The sequence below is a fragment of the Sorex araneus genome, chromosome 3 (assembly GCF_027595985.1).
Source record: "Sorex araneus isolate mSorAra2 chromosome 3, mSorAra2.pri, whole genome shotgun sequence".
Taxonomy (NCBI): domain Eukaryota; kingdom Metazoa; phylum Chordata; class Mammalia; order Eulipotyphla; family Soricidae; genus Sorex; species Sorex araneus.
This window is the reverse complement of record NC_073304.1, coordinates 201395678-201421401: the sequence shown is the minus strand read 5'-3', so window position 1 is coordinate 201421401 and position 25724 is coordinate 201395678. Positions and strand designations below refer to the sequence as shown.

Genomic DNA, 25724 nt, shown 5'->3' with positions numbered 1-25724 from the left:
TGAGAGAGGGAGAGAGAGAGAGAGAGAGAGAGAGAGAGAGAGAGAGAGAGAGAGAGAGAGAGAGAGAGAGAGAGAGAGAGAGAGAGAGAGAGAGAGAGTGGGGGAAAGAGACGGAGGGGGAAATCAAAGAAAATTGCAAAAGTCAATGGCCTGGAACTCGAGGCAGCCTCAGCAACTGCAGTGTGACTTTGATTCCCCTATCATAACCCCGAATTAAAAATTCAGGCAATTATCTGCATGGCTTCCTTCTGATTAGAACGAGTCGGAGCCTCATTAATGCATCGGCACAGAGGAAAGCCATTAGGGTCTGTGAAATGGAATGTTTCTCTGAGAACAGGTTCCGCTTGATGGAGAATACCCAGCAAAAAAGAAATTTCACACATTTTTGAGCTCCGAGTCACAGGCCGGCACCCTGCTTGGGGGCTAGAGACCCCGCCAGGGTCGTCCCCCTCTCAGCTGCCTTGGCATGAAAGCCACCTTTGTTTCTTGGCCTCTCTCTGGCACCCTACCCCCAAAAAACACTTAAGGAACTCCTGGGGCAAGGGAGTTTAGGGGTCTGGAGAAGACATCCTGGGAACCCCTTTGCTTGGTTTCCAGCTCGTCTGGATGCCAGATTGCCAAGTCCTTGAACCTCCTGGTGTATCAGGGGCTTCTTGGGAACTCACTACCTTTTGAGAAGAGTGAGAGGAAAGTTTGGAGGGGGGAGAGTGAAGGTCTGAGACCCCAGAAAGGATCTCACTCTTGGTGCTTTCCTCATCAGCATGGTGAGTTGAGCATCCCAGACCGGATTTGGAGTAGCTGAGCCCACCTCGGGGGCTTGGTGCTTGGGCAGGGGTGGGTGGAGCGCACAAAGACCCTCATGGACGCCTGCATCTGCGGCCCAGAGCCTGGAAAGTGCAGATCTCCTGCTCCATTCCCGAGGCGAGGCGTGAGCAACCCCCAACATCAGGCACAGGGAAATTTGGGGACTTCCGGGGGCAATTTTCTTCTTCAAGCAATGGTTGTTGATTGCTTTCAGGGAAAACCACGGGCAGTTTCCCCAACCTTTATATCCCTGATCAGCTCTGGGAAGAATTGAACTTGACTCTTGAGTCTTTTTTTTTTTTTTTTCCTTCAAGGCCAGGGGTGGCACGAGGGATGGGTCCAGAGTTCTCTCATTTCAGACACTCAACATTCCTCTCACACAGGAATTCTCAGAACACTGAGCATAGGTCCTTGGGATAACGAGCAGAAATTACCTGTAGGAGAGATGACGCGGCGAGGACCGAAAAAGAAAAAGTGTTGGTGTAGGAGGAGAGTAGTTACAGCCAGGAGGGCGCCAACCAGGAAAATGTTATCCTTCACACCGCGGAAGGCACGTTCTCCTCCTGGCACACCTGTTAACTATGCAGTGTTAGGAACCAGGGCCAAGTGTCTGTGCAAAGTTGTAAACACAGACCAGGTAACCAGGGTCAAGGCGTCAATGTATGACCACGTCACGTGTGTCAATAGCGCCCTCTACTGCACATCAGCCAAGAGACCACTTACAATGGTCATTCTGGGTTCGTCTCTTTAGCCGCAGCATGCCAGGTGAGAAGGTACAAGCACGTCGCTGGGGAGTTTTTATGAAGCTTGCTTTCAATACTGAAGACAGTTTTATGGGTGAAGGTGCCTGGAGTTGATATCACCCTCAATCACAAATAGGCGCTGGATGAGTTCAGCCATGATCTCCGTGGGCTTCAAGTGTCCATCTGACACGGCGCTCACTGGACCAACATGCTACAAAGCTGAATGTGGGTGGAAGATAACTTGGGGTCACAGATAGATGACCCTGGCATAAAAGACTGACCGGAAAAGCGCCCAGAAACTCGGGGCTGGGAGATGAAGGTTATCTTATGACCCACAAGTTGGTCTGAGTGTGGCAGGAACTGGCCAGGTCAGGAGCACAGACCCTGCTGCTGGTCAGAGGAGCTATGATAGAACCTTCTTTCCATCATTGGAAATAACCAAGTTCCTGCCCTTCACACTCCCGCCCAACCACTCTCCATACAGTCTCTTGTCCCTGAGATCCCATCTTTCTTCCCAAGATTGCTCCTTTCCTACTCTTTTTAAAAGTAGTCTAAGTGCTTTTATTTATTTGCATCATTTTATTCTCTTATTTTGATGGAGGTAATGTGGATTGAAAATTTCCACTTTGGGGTTTTATCCTGGCAATGCTCCTTCTCCATGAGCTGACCCCCCCTCCCGCTGCCCACCCCCCGCCTACCAAAGTGTCAGTGACCCTCCAGTCCTGTCCCCCATCCATGCTTTGCTGCCTCAGTTGACTTTTCTGATGACAAGATCTCGGGGTTTTTTTTCCATTGCAGATTCCCTAATTCCTGGCATTGTTTCCTTATACTTCACATACAAGTGAGAGCATGATACCCTTCAATTCCAACCAGGTTGAAGCAAACCAGAGGATGTCATCCTGCCTACTTTCCCAACTGTCCCTCCCTACCCATGCAACACGCCTTTGTGCTGGCAACCCTGAAGTGTTAAACATTATGTTAGGAATGGAACCACAGTGCTGAACACAAAACGGATAGTTGTGGTGTCTATTCTCATGGGTTCGATATGCTAGTTGGGGTCAAACAGTGACAAGAGGACATGAGGGAGTCACTGGTGTGGGTGCTGTGACCACACACACGGCAAGATGCGGGAGTGAGGGCTCCTATACAGGATGCTCCGGAAGGACTCTAAAAAGCTCACCCGGAATCTGTCTGACCATCTGCACTCTACCTCTCCTTCAGAGTTGGAATTGCCTCTCCAGAAAGTCTCCCACTCTAAAGGTAAATGTGTGTGCTTCTCATGCAGGAGTTCTATCCTTAGCACCGCTGGGAGTGACCCTTGAGCCTCACTGGGAGCAGGTCCTGAACACTGCCGGGTGTGTCCCCCAGAATATGCAAACAGACGTCTGTGGTTAACACCTCCACTCTTTTTTAAAAAATTTTTTATTAGTGAATCACTGTGATGTACAGTTACAAACTTATGAACTTTTGTGTTTGCATTTCACTCATACAGTGATCTTTTACCCATCCCTCCACCAGTGCCCATTCACCTCCACCAGTGATCCCAGTATCCCTCTCACCACCCCCACCCCATCCCCCACCATCCCACCCTGCCTCTGCGGCAGGGCATTCCCTTTTGTTCTTGCTCTTTTTGGGTATTGTAATTTGCAATAGAGGTATTGAGTGGCCTTCATGTTCAGTCTATAGTCTACTTTTAGTTTGCATCTTCCAACCCGAATGGGTCCTCTCAACATCCTCTACTTGGTGTTCCCTCCTCTATCTCAGCTGCCTTTTCCCCCAGCATGTGAGGCCAAGTTTCCAAGTTGTGAACATCTCCCCTCCTTTGACTTCCCCTTAGCTCAGCTCTGCTCAAACTTCTTCCCCCTTGGAAGCTAGAGACTAAAACACGATCTCTTATGACAGTCTCCCGGAGACTAAGAGGACGGCCCTCGATAACTGTGGTTCGCGCTCAGCGCAGGGGTGGAGAGGCAGCAGGAGACAAGGGTTTCTACTCTGAACTGGAAGTGGGGCCATAGTCAAGTCTGTAGTCTTCTCCCCATTGTGGGTCTGAATCTGTTCCAGCGCGCCCAGAGCCCAGGAGGATGGGTGGGGCTTCAACCTTCACTCTTACTTAGCACTTAGTCTCCGTTCTTCCCGATGCAGAGCCAGGGCTGAATGTTCTGTAGCCACTGTGGGTGAGGAGCAAGGATGAAGAAGGAGTGAGCTCTGTTTCTCCAGAGCAGCTGTGCAGGAGGGATGCTCCCCTCTCCTCCCAGCTGGTGCAGTAGCAATCTTTCCTTCTCCACAAGCCACGGCTGAGGTGACCATGGTTACTTTCCTGTTTGTGGCTCAGAACCTTCCTATAAATCAAGGTGAGACCAGACACTTCCTGACACTGGCCTTCTAAGCAACAGCATCCTCCACAAAGAGGACTCAGACTGGAAACAAATCCAGTCTCTCTGCGCCCAAGGGATTCACTTTTTCTTGAGACAGAACAAAACACAACAGTTTGTGTGTGCAATCAAAACTCGACACCAAGTACTGACCGCATGTTCAGCCCTGGTGTGTGCAGATCAGAGACAGAAATGAAAACCATTGTCCTGATCCTATAATCTGTGTGAAGGGAAAGACAACCAATCCGATAACTACAGGACACTCACTCTTCGCCGGAAATGATTGTCAGTGCTTTAGACTCTCCATTTCTGTTTGTCTTTCCAGCCATCTGAGTCCCACCAATAGGGGAAATGATTATTATTCCAACTTTGCGAGTGAGCAAGTCTGGGCTCTATGAGATGTTCATGACTGGAAAATGTGCATGTACAGGAAATTAAGGATAAAACCATCCCTGCCACCCCTCAACTGCCCCCCCTGCCCGCCACCACCCTGCTGGCCCAAGAAAGTAGGTAAGACTTTGAAAAGTTAACCACTGGTTTTGTTCTCCGAATCTTATTCTTGCTCCTTGCTGGACATTTGGGCCTTTGGGATCAGCCTTCCACAGTGGGTGGAGGAAAGGGGTTTTCTGCAGAGCAGAGACAGTCAGGCAGTCTGGCATTTTGATATTCAAAACTACATAGTTATGAGGTAACTTGGGACATAGAACAGGCAAGTAGGAGCCAGTTTTCCTGTGCCCGGGAAGGAGCAAGTGACACAGGCCAGGGAGAGGCACGGAGAGACAGACATTCCAGGGGTGGCATACTCGACCCTACTCCCCATATGAGTTTGATGTCCAGCGAGTTCTGGAGCACACCCCGCTCCTGTGTGGTCTGACCGTATCTGCAACGCCCTGGCGAGTCAGGAATGCAAACCAAGTGGCCCTGGGCAGGGGCATCCGCCAAGGGAGGGCTGTTCCAGAAGGACGGAGCAATCAGGAGTCTGGGCCCAGCGAGGCCTCTCCAAGGAGAAGGGAAATGCATCTGGGTGTTGGTGGAGGGGGAGGGGGTGCCTCAGGACCAGGAGGGTGGTCTTGGGCTACCTCAAAGGAGAGTGGGGCAGAGACCAGGATGGGGATAATCTCTGTCTGCTTCATTTTCTCTCTTTGGGGGTAAGTGGGGGAAGCTTGGTCTTCCCCAACAGTGTTCAGGGGCTACTCCTGGAGGTGCCCAGAGGACCATGTGCAGTGTTGGGGATTAAACTGGGGTGGCTGCACTTAAGGCAGAAGTCTTAACCTCTGGACTGTCTCTCTAGTCTCTTCTGCTTCGTTTCCTGCTGCATCCCCGGGTAAGGGAATGAGTGAGACAAGAATGCTGTTATCTGAAGGACTCTCTTGAAGAGCTGCCAGGTTTCAGACTTTGCTCTGCCTCTTGGTCCTTGGGCAAGTCTCTCCTCTTGCCTGGATCTCCTACCCAATGGTGGGGGGGGACTGTAAGCTAGATCTGAGCTAGATCCGAGAGTGCACGGGAAGTTGGGTTCAGCACAGTGCGTGAGCTCCCAAGGATTCACTCTGAGGATTATCAGGGGCTTCTGCTCAGCCTTTGCCCCAGATCTGGAGGTTGCATGAAGACCACCCCTCCCACCCCAGCCCTGAGTCTCACACCCTTAAAAGGCGAGGACTCCAGACCAGGCTGAGATCAAGTTCCCACTACCACACAGCTGTGGCATGGAACAGAAATTAATCTGAGTGTTTCTGTTTTGTTTTGTTTTGTTTTGCTTGTGGTGCCAGGGATGGAACCCCAGTCTCATGCATGCCAGGCACGCACTTAGCTACTGAGCAACATCCCCAGCCTGCTAAAAGCTTTTTTAAAAATTACTTCTTTTGCACTGGGAATTGTTTTGTGAACTGGCATTCCTGTTAGGGCAGAGGACCAGCCTGTGAAACAAAGGTTTCCCCCAAGACTCTCACTAGCATTTTCAATGAAACAGCTCTCTCCTGACACACTCCCCAACTGCATACCATCTCACTCTATTGCTTTTCTGCTCAGCCCTCTAGGGAAGTCATATGTGAGGGCTGCTCCCAGGACCCACCTCTGAGGCATAGAGAACCCTCCAAAAAGTGAAAGTCTTTGCCTTTCTCTGCCTCCCATCCCCCTCTCATAAAAACCTTGAGCCTTCCTGAAGAAATTTAGAACTAAGAGTTCATTTCTTATTAAGATAGGTTCCAGAGCAATTGTTACAGTGGGTAGAGCGCTTGCCTGGCATGCGGCAGACCTGAATTTGATTCCCAGAACCCCATATATATTGTCCCCCCCGAGTCCCACCAAGAGTGATTCCTGAGTGCAGAGGCAGGAATAAGCCCTGAGCACTGCCTGATGTGGCCCCCAAACCAAACCAAACCAAACCAAACCAAACCAAAGATAGGTTGTCCTGAATAGGAATGATACACTGTCTCGTGAGTTTTTCATGTTTAGAAGGGGTCAGGGAGATGGCTCGGTGGGCTAAGCACACACTTCACATGCTGGAGTCTTGGCTTCCACCCCTGGCACCATGTGGCTCTAAGCACTGTCAGGAGTAGCCATGAGTATCAGACCAGGATATCTCCTGAGTACCGCTACTGCGGTTCCCATAAGAATAAAGTAAAATTCTGCATGTAGTGCTGGGGACAGAGCCCCAGTGGTAGAGCAGCACATGCCCAGAATGCCCGAGGTCCCAAGTTTTTTAATCTCTGGCTCCACACACTCCCTCCCCCACCCCCAATATCCCTGAATGTGGTTCAGGATCCACCAACTTCCGCTGCGTGTGACATTTACATATGAAGAAAAAAAAAAGGTCTGAATTTACCTGGCTTCTAGCTTATTTGAATGCCAACAGGAGAGACCCTCAACTCTGCCTGGCTGATAAGTCTCCTTAGCTTTGCTCACCCCAGTCCCTCCTCCAAGCCAGGGTGCTCCTTCAGGATGCAGGATAAGACACTTCCTTAGCCTGTGGGGTTCTTGGTGCGTTCCATAGGCAGGTTTGAGGGTTTTTGGGGATTTAGTAGTGGTGAGAGCGTCAATGCCCCCCGCTCACGGATCATCTGTCCTAGCCCACAGTGACCAGATGACACCCTGGGGCAGCCTGTTCCATGCAGGGACTTGGTTGGGACCCAGATGAAGAGGTGGGGGATTTGAGTCCTTGGCAAATCTCCATACAGAAGTGTGTTGGCAATGCCATTCTGGGGTGGGGATGGCCACCACCTTGCGAGGCTCTGAGACAGCAGGGGGAGAATGTCTAATCCCGTCCCACCTGTGCCTGAACCCAGATCCATGTGGGGGCAGGAGCCATGGCACCATCTTGGCTTCTCTGTGCAAACCAGCCACTCCCTCATGGTGGAGAAAGCAGCTCAGGGTGGTGGGGGCAGGGGGCGTCTCACAGGGGAGGTTGGGGAGACCCTGACCCAGAGAGGCAGCAGGAAGTGGAACTCCAGGTGAACTGGGTCTCTGAGGTCCCCAGAATCTGCTTCGTCGGTCCCTCAGACTTCACACAGAACACATGTTCCAAGAGGGAAGCATTAGGAGTTTCAAATGGGTCAGTGCCCCTTCTGAATGGAGGAGTCTGTGTACATAGAGACACCGGCCCAGCTGACAGAAACCAAACCAGCCTCGCTCCTGCTCTCTGCCAGTGGGCGACTTGCAGCCCAGACCAGTGGCCTGCTTTCAAGACCTGGGGCTGGCCTAGCAGGACTTTCAGATCTCTTGATGTTCTGCTGCTTTTGACATCTTTGTTCTAGTCCATAAGGCTATAGCAATATTCAAGCACTTCAGTGCTTTGTTAAATGAGAATTGTTAGGGTTGGAGAGATAGTACAGTCGGTAGGGAGCTTGCCTTGTATGTGGCTGATGTGCATTCAATCCCTGGTACCCCTTACGGTTTCCAAGCTCTGCCAGGAGTGATCCTTGAGCACAGAGCAAGGAGTAAGACCTGAGCACTGTTGGATATGGCCTTCTCCCCCACCCCAAAGAAAAAATAACCAAAAAACCCCCAATGAGAGCTGATATTTTATTTTTGGTTTGTTTGTTTTTTGCTTTTTAGCTTTTTGGGTCATATCTGGTGATACTCAGGGTTACTCTGCACTCAGGAGTTACTTCTGGCAGTGCTCAGGGATTTATATGGGATGCTGGGGATGGAACCCAGATTGGCCTCATGCAAGGCAGATGCCCTATCCACTGTACTATCACTCTGGCCCCAAGAATTGATATCTTAAAAAGGGAATATCTTCACTCTTAACTTTGACTCCACCCCTCCATGGAAAGAAATCATTCAGGGTGATTGGAGTATCAGTCCTACCTCTGATGATGTTTAGTTGGAAGGATGCTTGACCATGCAAGGTGAAGTCACTAATTCAGGAATTACACATCTGCTCTACCATTCACAGAGCACATGCTTTTCCAGTGCCCGTGGCTTGACATGGAGATGGCCACATGCTCCTGCCCATCTCCTGAGCTCAAGTGGATGAACAGCTGGCCAGAGCTCCCTCCAAGGCAGCAACAAGTGGTTCCCATCGTAGTCACTTATTAATGCATTGCTCTAAAACTGAGCGGCTTAAAACAACAAACCGTTATTATCACTTGTTGTCTGGGGGTCAGGAATCCAGGGGCAGCTTAGCTTGGGAGATTCGGGTACAGGATCTGCCAGGAGGTTGCAGATGTTGGCACGACTGTCCCACCTGTGGCCTGGCTGGGACTGGAGAGAGGGTCTGCACTTAAAGTCATTCTCTTACACAGCCAACAGCAGGAGTCCTTGGTTTCTCACCAGACGACGGTTCCCCTAGGCTGCTTGGTGCCTTCATGATTGCTCATCAGTTTCCCAAGTGATCAGCTTGGTCCGTGCATCACAGCCCATTCCAGGCAATATTTTGTAACATTCTCCAGAACAGAAAGATATTCTATCTTAGCAGAACTGATTTACATTCAGTTATTATTATTGTGAGCTTACGATACAACTTCATAGCTCACTCCTGGCAAAGGCAGGGATATTTAGAATTGTCAAACTGGTTTTGTTTTTTTGTGTGTGTTATGTTTTTGCTTTTGTTTTTGGGCCACACCTGGTGATGCTCAGGGATTACTCCAGGATCTGCTCTCAGGAATTATTCACGGTGGTGCTCAGGGGAACATATGGAATGCTGGGGATCAAACCCAGATTGGCTGCATGCCAGGCAAATACTCTACCTGCTGTACTATTGCTCTGGCCTAAACTGGGAAAAACCTTTATGAGGCATGTTTTATAAAGGCATCCAATGCACGGGGCCAGACAATATAGCTGGGAGGGTGCTTGTCTCGAACGTGGCCAATCCAAGTTCAATACCCACCACCACATATAGTTCCCAAAGCCCTGACTGGAAGTCAGTTTTAAGCACAGCTGGGTGTGGCCCCAAACCAAACAAACAGAAAGCCCTCCAGGACATTTCAAGCGTTCCTGTGCAATGAATTGATGAGACCCCTGACCGAAGGCCACCGAGGGAGGGGGTCTGAATAAGGGACTGGCTCAGCCTCCCTATTCCTCCCCTCAGCAGCAGCCAGGGGTGCAGCATGGATTACGATACAGAGTTGGGGCACAGGAACTAGGAGTCCAGGCACTGACACCACCTTGTCTTCCTTCTCTGTTGCCTCATGCAACATCAGGCGTCTCCATCCTTGACATCAGCTCCCTGCTTCTCCCGTAGGCCCCCCAGAGTGCCTGACATGGCAGGGACACAGACACCCTGATTCTTTCTTTTTTTTTTGCTTTTTTGGGTCACACCTGGCGATGCACAGGAGTTACTCCTGGCTCATGCACTCAGGAATTACTCTTGGAGGTACTCAGGGGCCCATATGGAATGCTGGGAATCGAACCCGGGTCGGCCGCTTGTAAGGCAAATGCCCTACCCGCTGTGTTATCACTCCAGCCCCAACACCCTGATTTTGAGTTTGGGGCATAGGTACCAAGAAGTGTTACTCCTGGGTGCTAAGGTAGTTTTATTCTGCACCACTGAGTTAGTGGGGGTTGGGGGGAAAAGGGAGGTCTTGAAAGTCCTTGGAGAAGGGAGGGGTACACTGGTGATGGGTGTGATGCTGGAATTACGTGCATGAGAAATCACTATTAATAGCATTGTAAATTACAGGATCTCAAAAAATAAATTAATTCATTAAAAAAAATAGCACACCCTTGTTATGATGCAATGGGAAGAACCCACGTCTCAGAAAGAAAAGACAGGGGTTGGAGCCCTGGCCTCACCTTTGTGACTTTGAGCAAATGGCTTAACAGCTCAGGGCCTCACTTTTCCTCATCTCTGAGATGGGTCTAGACATCCCAGGTTTATAGGTCATGTATGAGATTCATGGTAACAGATCAGATGCCGTTTGAACATGATTAATGAGCATTTCTGAAGCCTAAAGAAATGAGAAATGCGAATGGGGACTTTTTTTTTTTTGCATTTAGATGTGAAATAGCACAGTGATAGTGCCCACTTTGGCCACGCAAAGGGGCTACATTTCAGCTATGAGCCTCACTTGTGCTACCACTGGGGAGTTTCCTGGTCTTGTGGGGGTGCAAGGGTGCCGGCAACTGACACCCCAGCCTGTCCACTGGGTGGGTTTAGCTCCCAGTCTGCCCAGTGGCACTAGCAGCCCTATGTGCCTCCACTGCTCCCGCTGAAGGGCTGTCTGGGAGAAGTCTGTGGAAACACATGCGTGGTACGGGGCCTCACAGAAATGACCACATGGGAGCATTGGACAAAGCCATGGGGGACGTTGGTTGGTGGCACGAAGCCCTTTGAGACTGGCTGTTCTCCCGGGGGAATTTTTCGGAGGCTTTGAAGTGCTGCCAAGACATGGGAGGTGGCCCTGTCGTCCTGGGGGTGCATTCACTTGTAATTTACTCCTCCACGTGGGTCTGGAGCACCTGTGTCATACATCCATCCCTGTCTCACCCTGGATGCAGGGAGACACAAGGGACAGGTCGAGAGGGGAGGCGGCGGCATTAAGAAGGCCCCGGGGAGTGAGCAGCCCAGAGACATGACTGCGTCCCCCAAGTTTCTCTCCCTGAAGCATAAATATTTCCCACTAAGATCACAGACTCCCTCATCATAAAATCAATGAAACCACAAGAGAAAATGAGCTCCTGCTTGACTGCCCCCGAGATATCTCACACAGGACTGCTTTGCCTTCGGCAAAAGAAACTGGGGCTGGGGCTGGGGGCTTGAGATCCGGGTACTGCAGTGGAGAGGGGGAGGCTGGAGGCTTGTTGGTTGGGGACAAGTGTCTGTTTGACTTGCTGCAATGCTGATATGTGACCTCTGACACGGCAGCCCCAGGACACGCATACCTGGAGTCAGACGTGGGCCCCCGCTCCAGTTCCCAGTATGACTGGCTGGGGGTGTTTTGGGGTTCAGGAGAATCTTTCCATCCCAGTTTCCTTGGCGAATCAAAGATGGATACTAATGTCACATTTGCATGCAAATGAACAGGTGTCAAGAATAAGAGCTAGGGGCTGGAGTGATAGCACAGCGGGTAGGTTATTTGCCTTGCATGAGGCCAACCCCGGTTCAATTCTCAGCATCCCATATGGTCCCCTGAGCATGGCCAGGAGTAATTCCTGAGAGCATGAGCCAAGAGTAACCCCTGTGCATCGCCAGGTGTGACTCAAAAACAAAAAAAAAAGAAAAAAGAAAGAAAGAAAGAAAGAAAGAAAGGAAGGAAGGAAGGAAGGAAGGAAGGAAGGAAGGAAGGAAGGAAGGAAGGAAGGAAGGAAGGAAAGAAGAAAAAAAGAATAAGAACTAGGGGCCAGAGCGATAGGATGGCTGGTATTGCACACACGGCCGACCCTATTTGATCCCCGTATCCCATAGGGTCTCCTGTGCACCTCCAGGAGTGATTCCTGAGTGCAGAACCAGGAGTAACCCCTGAGTACCAACAGGTATGGCCCTCAAACAAACAAAAGAATAAGGGCTTGTCTGTCCATGCTAAAACTCTTGCTATATGACAGGTTTCATGACTAAAGGGGGACAAGGACTGATTCCTGCTGAGGGTCCTGTTAGGACTCCTTGTCCTCTAATGCAGGCTGCAGAGACAGGGCAGGGCGGAAGGCACTTGCCTTGCATTGCAGCTGAGCCTTGTTCCCAGCATACCGCATACGGTCCCATGCACCGCCATGAGTAATCCCTGAGCACAGAGCCAGGAGTAAACCCTGAGAACCACAGGGCGGGGCTCCAAAACACCAAAACCATATACCCTCACCCTGGGAGAAAGGGGTGGGGGGACTCAAAGGGGCTGAGCCCACATGGGGTGCTTTGACTTTCAGCAGCCTTAGAGGGGAAGCGGGGCTTATTCAGGGGGGTTACCTAATGTCACATAGGGCCTGTCCCTCCCCACCTCCCACAGGGATAGTCAGTTCCACAAGATGCTTCCCAGGGCAGAAGTGTCCACTGTCAGAAACTTAAATGTGAGAAGGTGGAGGGAGAAATGCTTCCTTTTCCAACCTTTCCCAGTGTGGGTCTGAAGGGACTACCTTTTGTTGGCCCCATCATAACCCAGGATAAGAGATGCTGAAAGGCTGAAGAGTTGGCCCTTTACTCCATCTGCAGGCAGGAAGCCAGCTTTATTTATTTATTTATTTATTTATTTATTTATTTATTTATTTATTTTTATTTTTTGCTTTTTGGGTCACACCCGATGATGCTCAGGGGTTACTCCTGGCTCTGCACTCAGAAATCACCCCTGGCGGTGCTCGGGTGACCATATGAGATGCTGGGAATTGAACCCGGGTCGGCCGCGTGCAAGGCAAACACCCTACCCACTGTGCTATCGCTCCAGCCCCAGGAAGCCAGCTTTAACATGCTCGCAGGAGAGTGGACTGGATGTTAGGCATAAATAAAGTGTCTATCCAGCAGTCTCTACCTGTCCAACTACTCTGTAGCCACCTGTATAGCCTTATATACATTTTCTAAAAACACCTATTTGTTATATATTTTTTTAAGTGGTATGAGATAAGTACCCAAGGACAGTAGAAACACGGGTCAGGAAGATGGGTCCGTGCCTCATGTGCTGAGGGAGAAGGCAGTTGGGAGAGTGAAGGAACCACAATGGCAATGATAGTTGGAAATGATCACTCTGGATAAGAACTGCATGCTGAGAGTAGGCAAAGAAACATGATAACCTTGCAGTATCTGTATGGCAAACCATCATGCCCAAAAGGGGAGTGGGGAGAGAAAGAGAGAGAGAGAGGGAGGGAGAGAGAGGGAAGGAAGGAGGGAGGGAGAGAAAGAAAGAGAGAGGGAGGGAGGGAGGGAGGGAGGGAGGGAGGGAGGGAGGGAGGAAAGTACCTGCCTCTATGGGGAGGGGGTGGCAGAAAAAAAAACTGGGGACATGCACCCAGGTTGGAAGTGTATGCTGAGGGACAGGTGTTGGAATATTGTATGAATGAAACTCAATCACGAACAGCTTTGTAACTGTATCTCATAGTGATTCAATTTAAAAAGCAAACATTCTTGGGTCCTAGGAGATAGTTCAAGTGGTGGAGCACATGCTTAGCATATGCAAGGCCCTGAGCTTAATCCCCAGCATTGCATGCCCACCCTACCCCCGCCCCCCCCCCCCGTCCCTTGAGGCATTGCTGGTATGGCTCTGGTGGTCTGGTGGCCCTTGAGAGTCACCAGGGTCATACCAATTGCTATGGTTGCTATAACAATAAATAAATAAACACACTCTCAATATAAGTGTTGCCCACATCTTCCCAAAGAACTAAGGCAAAATTTCATCCCGTTTGGTGTGCTGGTAGTCCATATATGATCTTACTGTTCCCATGTGGTCCAGAGATTTAAGGAGAACCTTAATCCCTACTGATGCACTCCGTAAACAGGAATAGGAAGAGAGAGGGCTAAGTGGGTGTTGTTCAAACCCTTGCTGGGCGAAGGACAGAAGAATCAATCACACCCCCAGCTATGTCACATCCTTCCAGCAATCAGGGGCGTCCTGCTCTGTGTGGACAGGCATGAAGGCCACATTTCCCCAGCACTGCCCCGTAAAGGCTCCCCTTTGCCCTCTGCCCTTTGCCCTCTGTGAATACTGTGGGTCTTCTCGGGTATGTCTCTATGTGGATGATCCTGCAGGTTCCATGTGCCTGTGGCTGGCTTGGGAGATGAGGTCCCTGTGGTGGCATTTCTTTCGTACCTTTTCCTGAAATGTGGCTTGGATGGTCGCTGCAGACCATTTGGATTTTGAGGTTTTCTATTTTGGAAAAAAAAAACCAAAACTCTGTAAAGTGACTGACTTGGTTGTCTTTGCTTCTGGCCTATGCCAGGGAGAGTAGAAAAGCAGAGCTGGAGTCTCGGCACCATCAGCAGAATCCCCAGGAACCGCTGCCCACAACAGCCCCGAGCTCTGCCCAGCCCTTTGGCCCTCAGCTCATGCTGCTCTCTTGGCCTTGACTGAGAATAACCTGAAACAACGGGCATGGTGCAGGTAACTCAAAGACAAACTCTTTTATTTTGTTTGATTTTTTTTTTTTGGGTCACACCCAGCAATGCACAAGGGTTACTCCTGGCTCTGCACTCAGTAACTACCCCTGGCGGTGTGCAGGGGACCATAAGGGATGCTGGGAATCAAACCCGGGTGGGCCGCATGCAAGGCAAATGCCCTACCCGCTGTACTATCACCCCAGCCCCTCAAAGACTCTCTTCCTCGCTGTAACATCAGAAACCGCAGGCAGCAGTGACATGTGCTGACAGCGTACTGTGAGCAGACATTGTCCCAAAGGGTTTGTGTGTTGGCTCCCTGATCCCTAGAGCAACACTCAGAGGCAGGAATTGTTACCAACTTCATCCAAAGCAATTGTGGAACAGATGCTAGAGCCATAGCACAGCGACGGGTAAGGTGTTTGCCCTGCACGTGGCCAACCCAGGTCCAACCCCTGGCATGCCATTTGGTCCCCTGTGCACTGCCCAGAGCAGTAATTCCTGAGTGTAGGACCCTTTAGCACCACCAGATGTGGTTCTCTAAATACCCCCAAAACAATAATTTAAAATAATAATAAGCAATTTTTTAAAAATTCTAAGTTCATGTCAGCTGAGTAATGTGCCAAGTATGTAACAAGATTTAAGGGAAATGTGTGAACACCCAATCATCATGTTTATGAACCAGAAAAAGATCCTATAAATTTTTTTTGAAACGAAGAAGTTGTGGAGCATAAATTTGGTCCTTAGTGGCAGAGAAGGGTTTCAAATCTCTGGGCCCCCAAATCCAAGGGGACTCTGACCTCTGCTCTGTTCTGAGACTCAGGGCTGTGTCCTGCTCTCACCTCTGCCGTGTGCTCTCCGACCTCCCTCTGCTCTGTCCCCTCTCACCCCTGCTCTGTCCCCTCTCACCCCTGCTCTGTCCCGCTCGCACCGCTGCTCTGAGCTTCTCAGGGCTGCATCCTGCTGCATTTTCCAAATGGGAGCACTGACTCCTTTGTTAAGGTGTTACTAGAGGTGCTTTTGCAGGATCCCTCCCAGCTCTCAGTCTTATTTCTTGTGTTTCCACCCACTTTCTGCTGCGTTTGAAGGCAGAGAATAATCTTTACCTCAACTCCCAGACAATTGAAACTATAGACTGTTAGCAAAAAGGGCAGCAATTTGCAAATGTGTGTTTTCCCCCCTCTCTTGCTTTCAGAGCAGTCAAGTTTAATCTAATCTCTCTTTCTTGGAATATGTTGCTAAGGAAGTTATAAACACACCCTGAATTTAAGAAAAAACTTGTACTACAACTTAAAAATAATACATTTTCTCCTCTCCTTCCCATTTCTGCTATTGCTCTGATGACGTGGGTCTCACACACACACACACACACACACACACACACACACATCCTTGGCTGTGGTGCTTGCTAGGGGCTGCACATTGTGGAAATAGTGTTGGTACAGGGGATGCACATTCTGGAGGTAGTCCTCACCAGGGAACTCCTGGTACAGTGCTCATACATTTAAAGTGCTCACAGGAATCTGCAGGCTCTTTTTTGTGGTGCTTACATGTTGTGGCAATTCTGGGGAGGTCTCAGAGAGCAGATCTGTCAGGACCACATTCATCTGTGTGGGTGGAAGCAGAGTTCAGGCTTGTGGTTTTAAGTTCATAAGGCAGGTGCTTTTGCCACTGAGCCATCCTGCACCCACTACCGTATCTTTAAACATCAAAGCCAGAGGACTGAACCTCCAGGGTTTATTTTATTTTATTTGCTTTTGCATCGCTTTGCATTCTACCACACCCAACAGTGCTCAGGACTTTCTCTTGGCTCTGTGTTCATTACTCCTGACAATGGGGTGCCAGGGATTGAACCCAGGTTGGCCACATGCAAGGCAAGTGCTCTGCCCACTGTACTATCTTCCCAGCCTGTGGAACTCAAGGTTTAACAAGCAATAGTTTAACTAAATGTTTTCTACAACCCGTGAAGAGTTTCTAAATTCTCCTATCAGTTATTCCCTTTAACCTAACCCGATGTCTCTGCTTAGCCTTGCAATATTCCGCTTCTTGTATTAACTTCTGTGTCAGTTAGGAGTCTTTGGTCACCACATGCACTAAATGAAGCAGAAAAGAAATCTATTGGAAGGCTACTGGGGTGACAGGCACCTGGTGGAGACCGGAGCTCTTTGTTAGGAAAACTCAATAATGAGCCACTGGGAAGAGGTGCTGGTCTGTGCTGGTCAGGGTGGGTTGGGCTGTAGCCAACCTCTGCTTCCCGATCCAAGTTCCAATCTTCAGAGAGAATATCAGATTGGCCATATCTGGGTCTCACGCTCTCTCCCTAACCGGGTTAAGTAGAACCTACCAGAGTACAGTAGGTGTGGGAGAGGTAATTCCAGTCAACTACAGTGTTGCTGTGAGAGGCGGGTGCTGTCCAGTGAAAAGCTAAGGATCTCCCCTTACAGCTAGTTAGAGTGTTCATATGGCCAATCTAAAGCAACTGTAGTTCTTATGCCAGTTTTGCCTTAATGGACGTTAGTTTTATTTTATTTGTCTTCTTCTTCTTGTTAAGAGTAAAGTACAACCAGAAGTTGGATACTCACTGAAGTATACATTCAACTGTATCTTCCTCTTTACAGAAATATTTTGTTTTGTTTCTAAGGCTATTTGTGTCATAGGAACCAATACGAATGCATTGTGCAGGCAGCACTGACTCTGTTGCAAGAAACTAGTGGTTCACTTTGTTACTTGCTCCTTCCTTTCACAGAACACCACACCTAAGGAACATTTATTGACCAGTTTTATAGTTCTGGATCCTAAGGAGGAGTGAAGAAGAATCAAACCAGAGGGACTTGATTTCTATCCCGTAGACAGAAACTTAACATCCATGTGATGATGGAGAAGGAGCACTGCCTCAGCCACCTACCTCTGCCGTCAGACGCAGAAGAGTGCAAAGCAGAGTTGAGATCCTGACCGTGTCACCTTCGGCGAGTTTTTCCAATTCTCTAAAACTCAGTTTTCCCATCTTGAAAGGGAATAATAATAGATCCCAATTAAGGGACCCTTATTCTCCTCAAAGTCATTAATAGATTCAATGTTATCTTAGAATCCTATCCTAAGCGATGGTATGAGGGGGTCAGGCACCTATCCACATACCTGGTTCAATCCCCAGCACCATATAAGGTCCCCTGAGCCTGCCAGAAAGATCCCTGAGCACCAGAAGTAAGCCCTGAACACCACAGGGTGTGCCCCTCCCCACCAAAAAAAAAAAGGAGAGAGACAAAATAAATAATACATGAAAATGCAAAAAGGCCAAGATAATGTTGAAACTGGACAGAACTGAAAGGATCACAGTTTCATATAACATGCCTTATATTGCAAAGCTAGAACAATTAAGACAGTGTCATATTTTGACCCCAGGATAGGCCAACAGACTAGAGAATAGAGAGTCTATAAATGGGGCTGGCCACTTGTTGATAACATAAATAAAATTGCAGAGCCATAAGGAAAGAATTCATTTTTCATAACAATATTTGCATTTTGGTGTTTTGCTAATAATATTAGCATGCTTCAAGGTTCATTCATAGCATAGTATATGCCAAATTTTCATTCTTTTTTAAAAGCTGAATCCTATTCCATTGCATGTACAGACCATGTTTTATTTGTTCTTTCATCTGTAGATGAATGTTTGAGTTATTGCTACCTTTTGGCTAGCTTTATGCAGGTTCTGTCTATAGGCTGTGACCGAGACTCCATATGGCTATGAGTTTTGAAAAGATGGAAAGATATGGTACTCCTCTTCACACAAGAAGATCCAGTCAGAAGGTAAAGTCTCTGAACCAGAAATCAGATGCTCAGCAGGCACCCAATCTGTGCTTAGATTGGGACTTCCCAGCTGCCAGACTGTGGCAACTCATTCCTGTCTCTTACAAGTCACCCAGACTTGTCCTGTTATAACAGTCTGAGCCAACTAAGACAGTGAGGATATTGTTGCTTCAGTAATATTGTTGCTTTGTGCTTTGTGGGAAGGGCTCTGGGTGGTTCCAAGGGCCCACCAGTGCTCAGGGCCCACGTAGTAGTGCTGCGGGACGGGGGAAGCGATGAGGGGACAGGGAGTCTACACTGTGTGGATGGACCCCAAGGCTTCACACCTGAGGCATCATAATAAAATTTAGGGCTTGTGGCTCAGCAATATAGTGCATACCTCACATGAACCCAGGGTGACCCCACAACATCAAAAATAAATAAATATAACTCAACTTTCACTGTGATACAACTTTCACTGTGATCCTCTGGCACCAACCTCTGTCCACTCCTCACCCCCTCAGTGTGCCTTTGCTCCGGGTCTCATGCTCTATCCATACTTCTGGAAGCTCTTGGCCGTTCTGGAAACTCTGCATTTGCTATTCTCTTTCTGCAAGGATGTCCTTCTTTCCTTTTCCTGGGAGATCCTTTCAGACCCCATTACCTCGGGGACACCTTCCTTGATCCCTCTCACCCAGCACGAACTCCCTTTGAGTTGGGTCAGTCTCCTGATTTCCACATCGCTCACCTCCATGCCCAGCCTCACCCCATTCCATCACTAAGCTCTTCCTCTCTAGGTCATTATCTCCGGACAGCAGAGGCTGTGTTTTCATCCTTGCTGAGGTTTCCACAGTGACTTCTCTGTGTCCAGACAGGTTGAAATACAGCCCAAGGCCTGCCATCTTGGGGACTCTGGGTCTCTGCTTCCTCACTCAGTCAACAGGCTGGAATTTTTATCTGTAGCCCTTGGCACATGGAAGAAGCCCAGTAAGGTACATGGAGTGAATCCACGCCGCTGGGCAGAGTTCCTGGGAATGGGAATGGCTCGGCAGGGGAGAAAGGATGACTCACTTCAGTCGATCTTGATTCCTGCCCTCCCTTCCCGGGATGGAGTGCTCAGCTTCCTCTTTCAGACCGTTATGCCTTTTCACGCTTACCCATTCTGAGGAATTCGGGCTCTCTCAGCGAGCAAGTATTTCCAGATCCTGTCCCAGTTTTACCAGGCATGTGCTCTTCTCTCTCTCTCTCTCTCTCTCTCTCTCTCTCTCTCTCTCTCTCTCTCTCTCTCTCTCTCTCTCTCTCCCTCTCTCTCTCTCTCTCTGTCTCTCTCTTTCCCCATACCCTTTCTTTTTCACATTAGACTCTACGTTTTCCTGGCTGTGGAAGTGTTAATGAGAGGTCTCTGGGAGGAATTTAAGGGATCATGTATTTATTCTGCACATGTAATATCTCATAATCTTCTCTAAGCTCCTTGAAGCTCCAAAATTCACCAGGCAGTGAGGTTTGCCTCTCTGCTGGCTCCTCTCTTCCAGCTGAACCGATTCTATTTTTGTACATTTAGTAGAAATGCTTCTATAGGCTGCTGTGCTTTGACTGGTTCTTTAGAAATGAGAAAGTCATGTTGACCTGTATCCCCGGGATCTAGAACAGAGTTGGGAATGGTCCCCAAGACCCACATGGTCTTCCCTGTTTTTTTTTCCCTTGCAAGTGATCAGTTGGCAGGACAAAGAAGTAGGCTCTGCAAGTGGGTCTGAGACAGGTATTGGCTTGGTATGCTCCTCCCACTCAGGGGAGAGGACTCAGGTACCAGAGCCAACTTCCCTGGCTCTCACACAGGACTAAGAACATTTGTAGCCCTGATGACCAGCCTTTGCAAGCCCTGAGCATAGCAATGTCCCGTCCTTCTCCTTAGGGACAAAGTTTTCATGCAGGAAGACCAGTTTGGCCCCAGCTTGGACTGCAGAACTGGAACAACCCATCTGCCTAAACAGAGCCATGCTGACTCAGGATACAGCGTCCCGAGTTCCAGATTGGCCTTCTCTCCTCTCAGGATCATCCCTTCCTGTGGTGAGCTATGGTCAAGCCAGGAGATGGGGTCAGAATTCAGGTAAAGTTTTCTTTTTCATGAGGCTTGGAACTGGAATCTGACTGAAGAATGCCAGCTCTGGGCAGAATATCTAGCACTAACCTTTATATTTAAGCCACAAAATTCTGCTTAATGTGTAAAACTTTTCTGACAAATGACTCTCTCATTCTCTAATTGAACATAGTACTAGCTTTGGGAGAGGGAGGGTTTTGTGCCACACTCTGCAGTGCTCAGGGAATACTCCTGGCTTGGTGCTCAGAGATTATTCCTGGTGGTGCCCAGGGGACTGTATCTGGTGCCAGGAATCAAGTATGGGTTGGCTGTGTAAAAGTGAAGCACTTTAACCTCTGCAGCATCTCTCCGGCCCGTAGGAGCTAGGAGTTATATAGTAAGGCCATGCTAGGCCATTACCAAAGAAAGCAAAAGAATATTTCTGGAGTATTCCAGAACTCTGCCAAAATTGCATAAAAAATATAATTTAGACAGGAACCACTGGACTCGTGCATACAGAAACAAGGAGAAAACCAAGGCAGTAGAAGGTTAATTTTGGGGGGATTTGTACTCTAAAGATGTTGCCATTCCATAATTGTTGTGTTGTGACTTGGATTTTTTTTATTCCTTCCACCATGCCACCAAAACATTCTAGCATTTAAAAATGCTGTAGTGTTATGGAGATAGTTCAGTGGACTGGAATGAGAGTTTTGCATGCAGGATTCACAGGTTTGATCCCTAGCACCTCACAGCATAGTTTCCTGAGCACCATATGGAGTGACCTCTGAGCACTGCCAGATGCCAAAGCATCCCTGAGCACTGAGGAGGGAGTATTTTGCACCACCAGAAGCAAAACAAACCAGAAGAAGACAAAAAAAATTGCTGCAAGCAAATACTATTGGGATACCTACTTAGTCCCCAAAGTTCCATATATGAAGGCTGCCAGGTAAAGTACAGGACACTCAGTTAAATTTGAATTTCAGATAAATGGAAAATAAATTTCAAGCCTATTTTATGCAACAATAGTCTGTCGGAACTTTAAATTTGATTGCGAGGATTCTGTTTCTATTTGCTAACTTCCCTTGGAAGTCACTCCGGTAGATTCCCTTGTAATCTAGCGGTGACGGAGGCTTGTTCCTCATCAACGCTAACGTTTTGTCACGTGCGCCCTCTAGTGGTTACAGGAGCCAGAGTGAACCGAGCACCTTCTAGAAACATAACCCCGAAAGGGTTAGCAGGAAAGAAACAGCTTTGATTGAACTTTTAAATTTTATTTTAAAAATACTTGTTCTTGTCAGAAGCGGGATCTGTGAGCAGACAAAGAGCTTAGAGTGTCTAGTGAATATCCATGACCCCTTTAAAGTCCTCCAGTGTTGAGACTCCTCACCATGCGGAGATCCTGCCATCCGGCCCCATTAACACAGTAATGCTGATAGGTCCATGATGGGATGGTGGCGGTTCCCAGGAAGGGGACATGAGGGCGTGTCCTCGGTGTTTCTAGCAATTGCTTTCCAATAATCACATGCCATTCTGCTGTATCTATCAAATACAATAAATGTAAATAAAACTCAGCTGGACAGAAGCTGAGGGAGACAGAAGCAAATATTTCCTGTTTTATTTTGCAGAAGAGCCTTGGAGTTAAGTATCTTGAAGTATTGGCACCATCTAATAGAATCACTTAGGGTGTCTTAAAAATATCAATGCCAGGGCCAGGGATGTGGCTCAGGAGAATGGTCACTCTGCATGTGTGGGCCCTGAGTTCAATCCCTGGCACTGCAAAAACACGAAATAAATCAGTGCCAGAAAGTCCTTCTTTCTTCCCCTGTCCCCTCCCTCCTGCCTCATTCCTTTTACTTCTGCTTAAATATAGTAAGTCTTATGTGTTTAAAAGGTATGATTTCTGTAGGTTTGGAGCAATAGTTCAGCGGGGAGGGAGTTCGCCTGTACGAGTTCAACCAGGTTTCGACCCCTGGCATCTGATTTGATCCCCTGAACACTGCCAGGAATAATTCCCCAGTGCAGAGCCAGAAATTACCCCTGAGCATTGCCAAGTATGGTGCCCCTGAACCCCTAAGAAAAATAAAAGGTGTTATTTCCAAATGTGCATGATACCACACTGAACACTGAATAAGAAGCAAACACTAAAGTCAGATTTCACATCAAAGTTTGAGCTAGTTTGGAAATGAAACTTCATCCCAGAATATCCATGATGGTCAATAGCTTTCTTTTTAAATTTTGTTTTATTTTCCTAGGAAAGGTAAATGACAGAGTTGCATACTGGTGCCCTATTATATTTCTGTGGTCTGTGATTTCCCCTCCCCCCATAACATATTCATTACGGAAGGGTATGGAAACCTCACCTACAGTGGGGTTCGGATTAAAACCCAGAGTTCAGATTGTTCTTTCAATAGGGTGTAGAATAAACTGAGGTTGGCAGTAAATTGGGAATGGAGATTTATTTACAAATACCCTCCAAATTGATAAACTGCCTCTGTAATTCTAGACATCACTACAATCATGAAAAAGGTAATATCTGTAGTTGATTTGCCTGACAGGTCTGATCCAAATTTTTTATAAATCTGTCTTTTTCATCTTTTTTTTTTTTTTGGTTTTTGGGTCACACCTGGCGATGCACAGGGGTTACTCCTGGCTCTGCACTCAGGAATCACCCCTGGCGGTGCTCAGGGGACCATATGGGATGCTGGGATTTGAACTCGGGTCGGCCGCGTGCAAAGCAAACGCCCTACCCGCTATGCTATCACTCCAGCCCCCTGTCTTTTTCATCTTATAGCAACTTTGTGATCAGGGACTCTAGCCCCTTGGCACACATGGGAAACTGAGGCTCAGGGTTTCCAGAGATGATACAATACCAGAGAGCCTGGACTGCTCCCTTCATTTTTTGTATGCTGAATTTCTGCCAATGCTACATTGCAGAGCTCTGGAAATTTCTGTCCCCTCACGTGCAGGATGGCGAGCACTCTGCCAAGGCCCTTCACTGCCAACGACACTCAATTTCTCCATCATAGCTGCTGAGTACTCTGAGGCCCTTGAAACCAGATTTAAAAAGAAAGAAAAATTCACTTTCTTTTGGTTCAATCAAGAAGTAAAAAATTCTATGTAAAAATATTTATTATTTTTTATGGTACTTCCAGTTAAGGACTGAGTCACCTCAGGGAGCTTCTTGGAGCTTTGGTGAAGACATTAACAGGCCTGAGAATCTGTAGGGACCTCCTTGGAAGGAGAAAGAAAAAAACCAACAACAGTTTTTGAAGGAAGTGGTAGAGACCTAACTAAATACTAAATTTCAGAATCAGTTCACTCACCCGCCAAGGACATCCATACTGAAATGTCACCTCCTCAGGGTCACCTCCAGGATCTGCTCTGCCCTAGGCCCCCTGAGCGGCTCCCTCCAGCCTGCACTACCTCTTGCACACCCCCCGCTCTTATTCCCAGAGCAAGGCCAAGTTCCATAGCTTCTCTCTTCCACCTCTGATAGAGGGCCCAGTCTTGGGTCCATAGAAAGGCACTGTTTAATTTTTTAAAATTTAATCTCATTGAAGTTGAGGTAACAGAGTTATCATTGCTCTAATGTTTCTGCTCTGGGTGTAAATGTTGGAAGACATTGACTTGAAAATGTTTTCAACAGCTGCTTCCATTTGAAATAGTTGGCCTTGTGTGGAAACGTCACAAGGATCATGTGCAGTTCCACTCTCCCCTGGCTCCCCGCTCATGTCCCGGGGTCCATGGGTTTCAGCTGAGGGCCCAGCATAGTGACCTCACCGTGACCAGACTCAACTCTCAACTCAGACTCCCCAGTCCCAGTGGCCCCTTCTGGCTCTAGGACCCTCCCAGATCCCACAGCACGTACATTTCCTCTCTTGAGCTGTTCTTGTTTGATCACCAGGGCAGTGATTTGGGTTTGGTTTGGGGGCCACACCTGGCAGTACTCTGGGCACAATCCTCCTCGGGGATCATTCCCGATAGTGCCCGGGGAAACCATATGTGGTGCCGGGGGTTGAACAGGCTCAGGCTAACCTGGGCATTTTTGAGTTCTGTCGTGTTCTTCGGAGAACTCCCTTGGTTGGGAAGTTGGTGTTTTTCCCACAGTTAGATGGGGCTTGTGAGTTTTAGGGTGATGGCCACAAAGGTAAGTAAAGGCAGCAGTGGCATTTGCCCCGTGGCCAGGCAGGGTGAGCCTGAGAGCCTCAAGCCCTTCCTCGGCCCTCTAGAATCAGGAAGCTGGACCTGAGCATCTCCTGGGCCTCATCACCCCTCAACCAGCCTGTGCTCTGAGCCACGACCCCCAAGCGGGTTCCAAAGTCTTCCCCATCCATTCCAGGCGCCGTCTGCCCCCACAGAATCTGCCCATTCCTCTCCCACTTCCCAACCCTGCCTTGCACACAAACTTATGAAAGAAAACCATAGTCCAGGGGTCCGGAGCAGTAGCACAGCAGGGAGGGTGTCCGTCTTGCGTGTGCCAACCTAGGTTCCATCCCCATCACCCCATATGGTCCCTGGAACCTGCCAGGAGTGATCCCTGAGTGCGCAGCCAGGAGTAAGTCCTGAGCACAGAGTGGGTCTGGCCCAATCTTCCCCCAACACCCCCCACCCCCCAAAAAGAGAAAATTAACAGGAAAGCAAGTCCAGGCCTGGCCTGTGTGCTGTCCACTTCGAGAAACCCAGTGAGGCTTCCTAGGCAGAGCCTGGGTGCCCCTGGCCCCGCACCCCTTCCCCCCGCCCCAGCCTCGTCTCCTGCTGACACAGCACCAGGCCCAGTGGTAAGAGGCGCAGGCAGCCTCTCTGCACACCACACGGGAGACGCCTTCACCCCAAGGGGCTGTTTTGGTTCAGCAGCTCCTGTGGCTCAAAGAAGTTAATCACTGATGCCCCAAGATTAATCTGTAACCCGACAGCAGACAAGATAGTTCAGGCCTCGGTGGGGGCGGCACTGGGGTGTGGAGACGCCGCGCTCACAGGCTGCTGGGCAGAGCGGGAGCTCCGTGGCCACAGTGGCCCTTCAGGCCTCCGGGTTCCAAGACAGAGACCAGGCAGGGGTGGGGACTGCCGTTCCGCTCTTCACACGTCCACCGGCCTTAGAAACTAGCCACTATGGGCCAGACAGATCATACAGTGGGTTTTCATGCATTTGACCTGGGTTCACTCCCTGGGCACCCCATACGGTCTTCTGAGTCCATCTAGGAGTGATCCTGAGCACTTGCCAGGTGTGACCCCCAAACTAAAAAACTGTCGCCCTACGCCTGCTAAAATCAACAACCAGCCAGGTGGCTGTGCAGCTCCTTAGAAAAGTCTAGGTCAGGGGCTGGAGCGATAGCACAGCGGGGAGGGCATTTGCCTTGCACTGTACCAACCCGGGTTGATACCCGGCATCCCATATGGTCCCCCAAGCACCACCAGGAGTAATTCCCAAGTGCAGAGCCAGGAGTAGCTCCTGAACTGTGGGGTGTGACCCAAAAAGAAAAAAAAGAAAGATGGAAAGT

The 25724-nt window shown here is 48.9% G+C and overlaps 1 pseudogene; it reads right to left on the bottom strand.

Moving 5' to 3' along the window:
* Positions 1 to 14970: 14970 nt before the first annotated feature.
* Positions 14971 to 15059, bottom strand: LOC129404101 (small nucleolar RNA U13; annotated as a pseudogene).
* Positions 15060 to 25724: the final 10665 nt, after the last annotated feature.